Source organism: Podarcis cretensis, assembly GCF_951804945.1.
Source record: "Podarcis cretensis genome assembly, chromosome: 4".
Lineage (NCBI taxonomy): Eukaryota > Metazoa > Chordata > Lepidosauria > Squamata > Lacertidae > Podarcis > Podarcis cretensis.
Window position 1 is genome coordinate 66,816,535 of NC_137173.1, and position 13,306 is coordinate 66,829,840.

The 13,306-nt window shown below is 46.1% G+C and overlaps 1 protein-coding gene across 3 annotated transcripts in view; it reads right to left on the minus strand.

The window, feature by feature from the left end:
* CDKL5 (cyclin dependent kinase like 5) overlaps nucleotides 1–11,604 on the minus strand; it is a 71,459-nt gene extending 59,855 nt beyond the window's left edge. For 2 of the 3 annotated variants that reach the window (XM_079972557.1, XM_079972555.1), the window contains exon 1: nucleotides 11,330–11,603. The gene's annotated coding sequence lies outside the window, so the exon portion shown is untranslated. Of the gene's footprint in view, nucleotides 1–11,329 lie in introns of all 3 variants that reach the window. The other variant, XM_079972556.1, reaches the window with a different exon arrangement.
* Nucleotides 11,605–13,306: the final 1,702 nt, after the last annotated feature.

Consider the following 13,306-nt stretch of genomic DNA (forward strand, 5'->3'; position numbering starts at 1 on the left):
AACCAGTCAAAGCAACCTGCACAAGATGAAAAAAATTGCTTGCAGGCTCTTGGTCTTATCGATTTATGTGAAACGGTTTTAGCAAATAGCCCAAATAAAGCTTAAAACTAAGGGTAATATCAGATATAAAGATTTCCTCTAGGCAGGTAGCATCCACTACTATAGGAGTTCAGTCTATGAAGGTGTTTAGTGCACAGTCTAGTCCTGAGCTATAAATTAAATTTCAGGTATTGAAAACAAGTTATGGCCTACAACATATTCGCTCAACCATTCACCTTCTTAGTCTAACATCTAGCAGAAGAGTTGACCATATGGATTCAGGAGGCAACAAGGGGGAAAGTGCCATCTATCTTGAATAAGACAATGGTAATGCCACACTGGAAGACATTATCGTTTGCTAATTGCAAATATTCACTTCTTGAGGAAGCTGCTCAAGGGAGTGGTTGCCATGCAACTCCAGACACTCTTGGATGGACCTGATCACCTGTATTTCAACTTTGCCTGGCTTTGGCAGAGAAACTGCCTCAGTTGTCACAATGGTTGACCTGTAATAAGAGACGGGACAAGGGGAGAGTGACCTGGATCTCTTAAAGCAGCAGTAGAGAACTGAATCTGACCAGCAAGCCACAAAGTTATCTTATCCCACGCCTTACACCCCAGATTTGATTAGTCATGACCATCCACCTTTCCACCGTCTGGCGTCACAATAGCATCAGGTGATTTTTTTTGCCTACTCAGGTCTTGCAGAACATTTTAGCCTACACAGGTCTTACAGAACAGTTTACAAAGCATTATCTTATGAAAGGACTTTTTAAGCATCACAAATCAGCATCTCTTTCTTTGGCGAAACCAGGTATTTTACCTGCCCAGCAGCTGACATAGAGTAGGTGGGAACAGGCAAAATGGCCTAGCAGGCCAAATAAGGAGATTGGCAGGCCTAGTTAGACCTGCAGATCATAGGTTCCCTATCTCTCTCTTAGAGGTTTTCTAAGGATGCTCTCCTTCTAGATAGGCTCTATTAGGAATGGGGGAACCACAGTTTTTGCTGCCCCATGCCTTAATAGCATCAATTCCAAAAGGTGTTACTTGGGAACTTCCGCCAAGCTCCATGGCACTGATGCCACAGGATTCCATTTTATTACCTATGCTTTTCAAAGTTTACCTGAAACCTTTGAGAACAAGGTTATCCTGAATTTTGGGCTTTGGTATCACCATGCAGATGACATTTCACACTCTCTGGTTTAGATTGGTTCTGCTGAGGTAGTAGAAGTTCTGGGAGGGTGTTTTTTGGGGAAGGGGAGATCTGGCCTATGGGTTAGCTACCACTACCTTAGTTCCTTTATGCCTACGTTTCTCTGGGTTCCACCCACTGAGTTTTGCAACTTATTGTAAAACTTCTTGGACATTTTTTATTACAGAGCGGTACACATTGTTTTTGTCTGGTCTTGATTGTCAGTGCTCCTTGAAGGTGATACAAGCACCATCAGTGACACCCTCCTGCCCCCACTTCTTGAGAACTGGACTTCCAACCTCAAGGCTAAGGAGAAGATGGCAGAAAGGCTGGAGTGTGTTTAGCCTCTACTAGTAGCCAAACCAGAAAATGTTCAGCGCCTTCACCATTTCTGAATGGACAAATGCCCACGGTGGGAATGAGATTGCAGAGTATCCAAACCATTTAGCCCCCACTTTCCTGTTTTAAACTTGCAGCTATGAAGGCAGGGTATGTGAGGCTTGGTTACCAAGGCAAACCAAAGCTATGGAACCATGTTCCCATCCTCTAGCTGTATTTTAAACTTATTCATTTATTTACTTAAATAAATGCATATCCCACCTTTTAGAAAAAATCTTTAAGGCGGCAAGTAATATAAAGGCAAACATTAATATATATAAAGTATTCTAATAAGGCACAGTAAGTCAGTGCAATAATCATAAGTAAAATACTAGATATATAGAGGAAATAAAAAACTCACCATGACCAAGATAACAGCAAGCCCAACACTATACCCATCTAAAGCCTACTTTGTTGTGTTTGGTGGAGCCTGCTTGGGGTGAGAAAAAAGGAGGGAAAGGTGGTGCGTCTGCTCCCCCCTCCATCCATCTGAGAGGCGAAGAGCATTTGGCAGCTTGACTTTGACAGAACAGAACTACACGGGATTTGCCAACAAGGAAGGAAAAAGAGAAATATCTGAAGGACAGGCAATTCCCTTTCAATAATCTGAGGGTGGATATCCGGTAGCTTGCCTATTATGTAGCAGCTCTAACCCAATTGATGGGAAGAGGGTACAATTCCCACTTAAAAACTGAGGTATACTATGTAGTATCCTAGGAGAAACCTGTAACTGTATGTATGTATGTGTGTATAGATAAAACTTTATTTGGCAGCAATACAGATGTTTTATAACTGAGCTTAAATGCTTTTATTAGATGGTTGTTATAAACCACTGGCAACATCAACCTTCTTGTAAAATGCCAAGATTATAATATATAATCTATATTATATGGGGGTTATAATCTATTACCATGGAGATATTAATAGCAGAGTATGCATAGGGTTGCTGTACAACAATCCCTTGCAGCCTAAACCAGACCTGCAACATGGGGATTGTTAGCAATTAACAGCATTACAGCATTGATATGTTTCTTATTAGAAACTAGTATTTATTCATATTTTTGTGAAATCAACGGATAAAAAATTGTAATAGTGAAAACCCTATCTGTAACTTTAGTTCACATAAAAAACATTTTTGCATCCTTTCATCCCATGAGAAGCCACCTGCAACCTCTAAAACCCTCTCTAAATGGTAAGAGGTCTATAATAATAATAATAATAATAATAATAATAATAATTTATTATTTGTACCCCGCCCATCTGGCTGGGTCTCCCCAGCCACTCTGGGCGGCTTCCATAAAAACCAAAAATACACTAAAATATCACAGATTAAAAACTTCCCTGAACAGGGCTGCCTTAAGATGTCTTCTGAATGTCAGGTAGTTATTTATTGCTTTGACATCTGATGGGAGGGCGTTCCACAGGGCAGGCGCCACGACCGAGAAGGCCCTCTGCCTGGTTCCCTGTAGCTTTGCTTCTCGCAATGAGGGAACCGCCAGAAGGCCCTCGGCACTGGACCTCAGCGTCCGGGCAGAACGATGGGGGTGGAGACACTCCTTCAGGTATACTGGGCCGAGGCCGTTTAGGGCTTTAAAGGTCAACACCAGCACTTTGAATTGTGCTCGGAAACGTACTGGGAGCCAATGTAGGTCTTTCAAGACCGGTGTTATGTGGTCTCGGCGGCCGCCCCCAGTCACCAGTCTAGCTGCCGCATTCTGGATTAGTTGTAGTTTCCAAGTCACCTTCAAAGGTAGCCCCACGTAGAGCGCATTGCAGTAGTCCAAGCGGGAGATAACTAGAGCATGCACCACTCTGGCGAGACAGTCCGCAGGCAGGTAGGGTCTCAGCCTGCGTACCAGGTGGAGTTGGTAGATAGCTGCCCTGGATACAGAATTGACCTGCGCCTCCATGGACAGCTGTGAGTCCAAAATGACTCCCAGGCTGCGCACCTGGTCCTTCAGGGGCACAGTTACCCTATTCAGGACCAGGGAGTCCTCCACACCAGCCCGCCCCCTGTCCCCCAAAAACAGTACTTCTATCTTGTCAGGATTCAACCTCAATCCATTAGCCGCCATCCATCCTCCAACCGCCTCCAGGCACTCACACAGGACCTTCACCGCCTTCACTGGTTCTGATTTGAAAGAGAGGTAGAGCTGGGTATCATCTGCATATTGATGAACACCCAGTCCAAACCCCCTGATGATCTCTCCCAGCGGCTTCATATAGATGTTAAAAAGCATGGGGGAGAGGACGGAACCTTGAGGCACCCCACAAGTGAGGGCCCAGGGGTCTGAACACTCATCCCCCACCACCACTTTCTGAACACGGCCCAGGAGGAAGGAGCGAAACCACTGTATAACAGTGCCCCCAGCTCCCAGCCCCTCTAGACGGTCCAGAAGGATGTTATGGTCGATTGTATCAAAGGCCGCTGAGAGATCCAGCAGAACTAGGAAACAACTCTCACCTTTGTCCCTAGCTCGCCGGAGATCATCAACCAGCGCGACCAAGGCAGTTTCAGTCCCATGATGAGGCCTGAATCCCGATTGGAAGGGATCCAAATGGTCCGCATCCTCCAGGCGTGCCTGGAGTTGTTCAGCAACCACGCGCTCAATCACCTTGCCCAAGAAAGGAAGATTTGAGACTGGGCGATAGTTGGCCATACTGGCCGGGTCTAAAGATGGTTTTTTAAGAAGCGGTTTAATGACCGCCTCTTTCAGCGGATCTGGGAATGTTCCCTCACAGAGGGAAGCATTCACCACCCCGCAGAGCCCATCGCCCAGCCCTTCCCGGCTTGCTTTTATTAGCCAGGATGGGCAAGGATCCAGGAGACAGGTGGTTGGTTTCACGCGTCCAAGCAGCCTGTCCACATCCTCGGGAGTAACGGATTGAAATTGATTCCATGCAACTTGACCAGACAGAGCTCTAGCACTCTCCCGCCCCGGCACTGCTCCCACGGTGGTGTCTAGCTCCTTCCGAATATGAGTGATTTTATCTGCAAAAAACTTTGCAAAATCGTTGCAGGAGATCTTGGGGTCTTTACAAGGCCCCGGTGGTAAAGGTGGTTCCGTTAAATTACGAACCACCTGAAAGAGTCTCCTGCTACTATTTTCTGCAGATGCAATAGAGGCGGTGAAGAAAGTCTTCTTCGCCGTCGCTATCGCCACTTGGTAGGCTCGACGTTGAGCTCTAACCTGTGTCCGGTCAGATTCGGAGTGAGTTTTTTGCCACCGACGCTCTAGCCGTCTCAGCGATTGTTTCATCGCCCTCAGCTCCGAAGAAAACCACGGAGCTGTCCGGGCTCCATGCAATCGGAGAGGGCGCTTCGGAGCCAGACAGTCGATAGCCCTGGTTAACTCCGCATTCCAGCGGGCCACCAGGGAATCAGCTGAAAGGCCATCAACATGGGATAAAGCATCCCCTACCACTCTCTGGAAACCATTTGGATCCATTAAGTGGCGGGGGCGGACTATCCGAATTGGTCCCACCTCCCTGCAGAGGGGAAGGGTCGTGGAGAAGTCCAGTTGCACCAGGAAGTGATCTGACCATGGCACTTCTTTTGTTCTATGCTGAACAGATGTGGGAAGGGGAGGGCTATTGGATCCAAGCCCAATTATTCCCACCTTTGCAGCTCACCATTTCCCTTCCCAATTGCTCAGGAGTCCCTTGATCCTCTATTAAGACTTTTAGGGGACACACATAGCTGCAGTGGGAAGGAGGAGATGCAAACCTTTCATTCCATTGACTTCCTTAAGTTATTCTAGGAACCAAGGAAGTATAGAGGTGCCAATAAGAACATAAAAATGAGAACAGTAGATAAAGTAGCCAAGAAACATATCTTAAATAAAAACAAAAACATAGCAGAATAGGTCAGAGGTCACATGGTGTTTAAAAATAGCAGTGATGGCATCATCCACACATGTGCCTAGGGAAATAGTGCCTTAATTTGATCACTACCACAAAGACAGCCCTCTATCTAACTACCAACATCCTACATCTCCGCCCTTCCCCCCTTGCTTGTGTGGAGGGGATAACAACGGTGAAAGCCCTGCCAAGATTGCTACAACTGTGACAGGGTATCAAGGATAAATTGTCTATAAATTTGCCTTCAAACGTTATAGAACAGGGAGGTCCAAAACACAGTCCTAGGGCCACATGCAGTCCTCAAGGCCTTTCTGGGCAGCCCTCAGCAACATTTGACACCCTTCTCACAGCCCTCCTTCTCAAAGCTGAGTCAGTGAGGCACTGGGCTTTGGGAATGCATGGGGGCTCTGACAGGGTCCTAGAGTCCTCCGTCCTCCTTCCCAAAGCCTAGTTAGCACTTTCTCAGATTTGGAAAGGAGATGGAAAGGCTCTAGGACCCTGCCAGAGCCTTGCACCTCCTTCCCAAATCCCAGCACCTTACTTATCCAGCTTTGGGAAGGCTGCATGAGGGCTGCGGGGGGGGGGGGTGTCAAATTTTGGCCTCGCTCCACCCCCAAGTGCAACAAGGGAGTGTGCAGTCTGTGGGTTCCATGTCAGAGTATTCTTGCAGCCCACTTGGTATGAAAAGTTCAGCTGCCCTGTATATTCATCCATGCATACTTTGGCTATGGATTACTATCAAGGAGCATCTTGTATAGGTTTTGAAGGTCAGTTTATAGACATTTTATTCCCATCTTTGAATAAGATGCACCGCTAGTGTTTCCCTCCTAACTTGACTGTTAAAAAAAACAAACCCAAAATGAAGAAGGGGGAGAATTTAGGTTGGTTGCCTTCTCATTCCGCCTACCTACCCAGCTGGCTGGTCTTTGTCCATGCATTAACAGAAAAAACTAATAGTCACACTGTGTTACTGATAGATTTCAACACCATTTGTCAACTCAGATATGCTAACACAAAGCCATAAGCTCTGCCCTAGGAGTGACAATTTACAGAAGTCAAAGTATCATTCTAGGATGAAATACTTTACTAAACAGCATTTCTTACTACAAACTTCTATCCTAAAAACACTTATTTGGAAGCAAGTCGCATTGAATACAATGGATAAATATTCACACATCAGGCTGTGCATAAACTTAGCAATGATGTATGTACACTACATATTTGTTTACTAATTTGTGTATTACATCAATCAAGTAACATTATTCTTTGAATCAGTAGTCACATGAGACAAGCACAGCTCCCTATAAAATAGTTTTTTTTAAGAAACTGTTTACTGAAAGACCGAGCAAGAGATTCTGATAAATCATTGTTCTTAACCTGAATAAATCTCAATAAATATGATTTCAAAGATACGAATGTTATCAACAAGAAATCTTGTTTATCTTGAACAAGGCATTGTAAAAAATAGTAATGCTGCAATCCCATGCATACTAATTTTGAAGTAACTCATTGAAATGGACTTATCTGAGTGAACATGCATAGGATCAAGCTACACTTCTACACAATGCATAAAAATAAAGTCTTAAATGAGGAATTGAATACAAGCCATGGAAAAGTGCAAAGTCATACTTAAGTGCATCAGTAATACAATAGCTTCCACATATGACATACAGTGGTACCTCGGGTTACCAACACTTTGGGTTACAAACTCCAGTAATCTGGAAGCAGTTGCTCCAGGTTGAGAACTTTGCCCCAGGATGAGAATGGAAATTGTATGGTGGCGGCGCAGTGGCAGCGGGAGGCCCCATTAGCGAAAGTGCACTTCAGGTTAAGAACGGTTTCGGGTTAAGAACGGACCTCTGGGATGAATTACGTTCATAACCCGAAGTACCGAAGGTAAAAGGTAAAGGACCCCTGGATGGTTAAGTCCAGTCAAAGGCGACTATGGGGTGTGACGCTCATCTCACTTCAGGCCGAGGTAGCTGGCATTTGTCCACAGACAGCTTTCAGGGTCATGTGGCCAGCATGACTAAACTGCTTCTGGTGCAGCAGAACACCGCGACAGAAGCCAGAGCGCACAGAAATGCCATTTACCTTTCTGCCACAGCAGTACCTATTTATCTACTTGCACTGGTATGCTTTAGAACTGCTGTGTTAGCAGAAGCTGGGACAGAGCAACAGAAGCTCACCCCATCGTGCGGATTCGAACCGCTGACCTTCTGATCAGCAAGCCCAAGAGGCTAGGTGGTTTAGACCACAGCACCACCTGCATCCCACCATGACATACTATACATTAGAAAGATTTGACCATAATACTGTTAGAAGAGAATGATACAGAAAAGTTAGTCATTATAAAAACTTGCAATATTGATGTGGCACATAGAAATAAGAAAGGAAGAACAATCCAACCCCTGATCATGCCAGGTCTGTGGTTGTATTTTTTTAAAAAATATTTTTTTATTCAGGTTTTTTGTGAGTCAGCCTCTCATCCTCACCAGTCTTTCCCTTCCATCTGTTGAATGAGTGGGTGGGTGGCCTACTGGCAGAGCCCAGCGGACCCCACCCCCTCAAAAGGCTCTTTTTGAGAGCAAGGGAAAACCAACATGTAATCCGCTCGATCCCAAACCAATCTCACTGCCACCACACAATGGCATCTGATCTGATGTGGACACAACTGTCCTGCCCCCCTTTCCAGCATGGGCCACTCCATCAGCAATAGGAGCATAGATTGCACCCCAATACACTACAATGTGGTCAGTATTAACAAGCATAATTAAAAACAAAGGAAATAAAAGAAAATGAAACTAAATAAATAAAAAAGTGTGAAGTAAAAAGCTACTACAGGACTTTATACATTTTTTTAAAAGCATTGACTCAATTTTTACTTAATTCCAAAATATAAAATTTTATCAGTGGCCTAGGGTATCTCTGCAACAGGAATCCAATCTATAATTGACTTACTAAGGTTCTGCTTGAGGAGGTAAAGGTAAAGGTACCCCTGCCCGTACGGGCCAGTCTTGCCAGACTCTAGGGTTGTGCGCTCATCTCACTCTATAGGCCGGGATCCAGCGCTGTCCGCAGACACTTCCGGGTCACGTGGCCAGCGTGACAAGCTGCATCTGGCGAGCCAGCGCAGCACACGGAACGCCGTTTACCTTCCCGCTGGTAAGCGGTACCTATTTATCTACTTGCACCCGGGGGTGCTTTCGAACTGCTAGGTTGGCAGGCGCTGGAACCGAACAACGGGAGCGCACCCCGCCGCGGGGATTCGAACCGCACACGTCAAATCCCAAAGGTTGCATAATTCAAGCCTACTACAAACACTTTCCTAAGTAAGACCCCTAATCTTAATTACCCCTCTTCACTGAGAGTAAGCAACATACAATGCAGTAGGACTTACTTCTGAGTAGACATATGATTGGGGGGTGGGACCTAAGCCATGAGCCAGAGTCCTTGTTTCAAATCCAGCTACTTGACTTAAAGATACTATTTGTCAGCAGTGATATGAAGACAACAATTCTACCTACCTTAAAAGATTGTTGTAAAGATCAATAATGTACTTTGAACATTAAAGCACTATGTATATATTTAAAAATATATACATATCAGATATAATTAATGTTATAAGCAACTACAGATATTTAACATTTAAATTTGCTTTTTCCAAGTACTAAATTTGAGACTTTATTGAAAGTCTAATAATTATACACTTTGCCACTGAAATTCTGCTCATTTTTATTCAGAAGTAAGTGTCATTAAGTTCAAAGGTTTAGTCCCTACCCCAGGTAGGTATGCAACCTATGCAACCTATGGCTGTTTTGAGCTAACTTAGGAGCGTTGTCTCCACCATTCACCCAAAACAGCATTCTGTGGGAGGGGGCAGCGGGGAGAGGCAGGGAAGACACAGAAACTCACATAACCTTTTCTTCACAAAAGAATGCATTTATTATATGACGAATTGTATTATTTTTAAAAGTCATTTCATCACATAAGCTAAGGCAAGGAAAAGAGCTCCTAAACTAAGCCCTCACCAAAAAGGAGAAAGCAGAAGAGATATATATGTGTGTGCATGTGTGCATTTGTGTAAATGATGCCCAAATTTCACCTTATACCAATGAGTTTATATAACAATTGTTGATTTCATTCTAAGTGCCTCATATAGGAGCACTGCCAGCAGCTACAATATATATGTACAAGTAGAAAAAGCAGGCCAGGGGTTTTGAACCTTTCCAACAGAAGGTAGAAGACATGAGCAACTGAAAATTAAACATTTCATTCAATCCTGTTCTTTCAAAACTTCAAATTTAATTTGCAATAGGGCTGTTGAGTAATTAAAGGGCTGTTTTTATTTTTATTTTAGTATGTTGTCTGCTTTTAATAATTAAAACTATAATTACAGTATTTCAGTCATGGATGTATACATTGAGTATGTTTAACAAATACAATGTTTATCTTGACCAGATAAATAGAACATCGTTTTTGAAAATTTCAAACACATTGCCCTGTATAAGCAATGCACACACATATCCTGCATTATTATAAAGCCCAACCCTTTCACAAGAAATAGCTTCAGACAAATAATTTTTAAATTTTTTTAACAAAGAACAGAGATTACTCAATTATACTTTCAATTCTACTGGGTCTGTTAGTTGACCACATTGTGATGGACACATAAGCTGTACTACAGAGCAAAGACAAGCAATGGCACCATAAGGGGAATCCCAGAGCCTATCTTACAGAGGGAAATTTTTAACGGAGCTTCATCAGGCTTTTGCCATTACATTCAGTTTCCGTCTAAGGCTGCATGTACCATTCACAGCAATCTTTGACACCTTTACTTTAAAAAAACCTATCACAAAAGATGGAGGGGGGGGAGAGAAAGAGAACTGAAGCCAACCTGTGATGTGTAAGAATTAACATTCCCCCACATCTGTGCCTATTCAAATACACATCCCCACAGGGAGCCAAGGGAAAGGTGCACAAATCCTTGTATGTCAAGCACCCAGAGGTAAAGCATGGCATAGAATGGGGCTTTCAGCCCAAATTGAAATTTTTACTAACAGGACATGGAAGGAAAAGCCACAGCACAGAACATGAGTCTGCAGCGCAATTGCATACATAATATTGCTCACACCTAACTCATTGGGGGAGAAGAGATGGGGGGGGGGAGAGAGAGGGAAGAAAGCCACATGTATGACATACCAGAAGAATAAAAATAGGCAAGGAGAAGCAGCGAAGGAGGAAAAGCTGCCTGGGCTGGCTCCTCTTGCCTTCATCTCAAAGCACCACGAGAATACCAAGCACATAAAAGCAGCCCGGCGAGATGGATCATGCCGAGGTCTCCAACGCCACCATCACTCCCAGTACAACATATTAATGGATGCGGGGATCTGGAAAGCCCTTGGTCTTGCTGCTGCTGCTGGAGACAGAGGCTGTGGCGGCTGCACTTGTGGGGTGGCGATGGTGGCAGGGAAAATACCCCTAACAGCAACCACCAGAATACCCCCCCCTTTAAAAAGAAGCAGCAGCCCTGTGGGGAAATGGATGGTGAGGGGAGGGGAAATGCCCAATGGGACTTGCGCTTGGGTTGGGGAAAGGGAACAGCAGGAAGGGAATTTGGAGGTGGAGGGGTCTGGGGGGGGGAGAGAGAGAGAGAAGAGAGAGGCGAGGAAGTAGGCGGCATCTGTGGCAACTACGGCGTGTTCTGGGGGGCTGAGGGCTGTGGGTGGGATTTGAAAAAAGGGGGGGCGGTTATGGGAAGGGGGAGGAGGAGGAGGCGAGGGAGGCTGAGGGGAAACTGCAATGTGGGCGACAGGTGGGGCAGGTAAACGCCTCCACTCCCGAGTGCCCGCGGCTTACCGGGCCTCGCATCCCCCGCCGCTCCGTCCCTCAGCGCTGCTGCTGCTGCTGCCGCTATCGCCGCCGCCACTGCCTCCCTGGCGCCGCCTTCGTTACTGCCCGCCCGCGTGAAAAGAAAAAATCCTCCCCGCACTTGCCTCACGCCTTCCTCTCTCTGCCTCGCAGCTCGCTCGCTTCGTTCTCAGCCAAACCCGCTACCCGCTTGCAAGGCTTGGAGGGAGGTGTTTACCGACACGGGCCTTGCCTCCTCCCCTTGCCTATCGCCCGCGCTCTCGTTTGGTCCACTGACACTCACCCCCGCCAATGGGAAAGGAGCACGGGGCGGAGGAGGCCACGCCCTTAGCCCCACGGGAACCAATGGGGCTAAGCGCCCGCCTCCTCCCCCCCCTCCTCACACACACCGCACTCGCTTTGCGCCACGGTGGGCTGGAGATGCCTTCGCCGCCGTGGCTCCACCCCCACGCCCGCCTTTTCCTCGCGGCTTGGCCCCGCCCACTACACGCCCAGGCTCGGTTGGCTTTGCAGTTCCCGGGCAACCACAGGGGCCGTGATGGAGACGGAGGCGGCGGCAGCTAATGCTGCTGCTTTTACCTCTGCTGCTGCCGCCGCTGCTTGGCAGCTGGAGCCGGGAGAGGGAGAAATGGAGGGGGGGGAAGGGGGGCTGGTAGCAGCAGGGGAGTCGTGACTGGGAAGTAGCAGCTGCTGCTGCCAAGGAGAGAGGAAAGGGTGGGGAGAGGGGCAGGGAGGGGGGCTGGGTGCTCGTGAGGGAGGCGTAAGCAGCACCAGCAGCTGGTGCTGTCATGACTAAGCAGCGTATGTGACACAGGCAGAAACAGGTGGGGGCTCAAAACAGGCAGGGGAGAAGAATATATATATATTCATCTTGTTCGTCGCTCCCTAGCACGGATTTCCCTCAGGGTGGATGCTCTTTCGTCCCTCTCCCCACTCCATTTTATGACTACTGTTGCATGTGCCAGGGAGGTGCACGGGGGGAGGGGGAGGCGCCAAGGATGCAACGTGCAGGAAACTGCTAAGCATGTTTGCAGTGTAGGTCAGTAGTATGCACAGGCTTTCCTCCTTAATGCGTCCTTTCTTGGTGGATTCCTCCCCCCCCGCCCAGTAGCTCGCAAACAGGGCTGTGTATACATTACTGACTTAAAATGCAGATAGATCATTCTTCCCCTCCCCATTTGGATCGAAGCTGGTCGTGGGTGTGCAGTATTACTTCGTAAGAAACGACAGGATAGGTACACTGTCAGTATGGATTGTGGGAAACCGTGGTGTGTGCATCACTTCCCAAACCGGTGGTGGGAGGAGGAGCATGCTGGATGGGAATGTGTACAAAGCCCTAGTACCAGATATCAGTACACTTAATTGTAAACCCATTAACTAGGAAGTTAAGTCACGTTGAATTCATAAACAGTGGAAATTAATTTTGGGTCAGGATACTTAGGTTTCCAATCATTAACTCCCCTATTTATTGTAATAGGTGTTTTGTTACTTACTTCAACTGAAGCAAGTTTGACCTTCGAGGATGTAATCCTAAAAAACATTTCTTTGGAAGCAACTCCTGTTCAACACAGTACTCTGAAAAAAGTCTGCAATCTCCTTACCTGAAAGCAACTATCAGTGAATATCCTCCTTTATTCAAGTAGTTTGTGGGTTGGACATCCAAAATGTTCAGATAATTGGAATATTAGATTGTGAGAATTATAAGGGCACATGCTGGATTTGTGTATTCTGGATACAATGCATGAGCTATAGTGTCTCCCCCAAGTTAGATAACTAGAACATTTACCTCACCATCACCAATAAAATAAATTATGCAATTCATATATATCCAGAGGACTCGCATGATACATGATCATATCAATTTAAGTCTGCATGTGTCTGAATGCTTCAGTATGGGACAGTTCCACACAAGTTGCTGAAAGGCAGCCTTTGCCAAGCTTGCATTCTCCAGATGTTTGGGGCTAC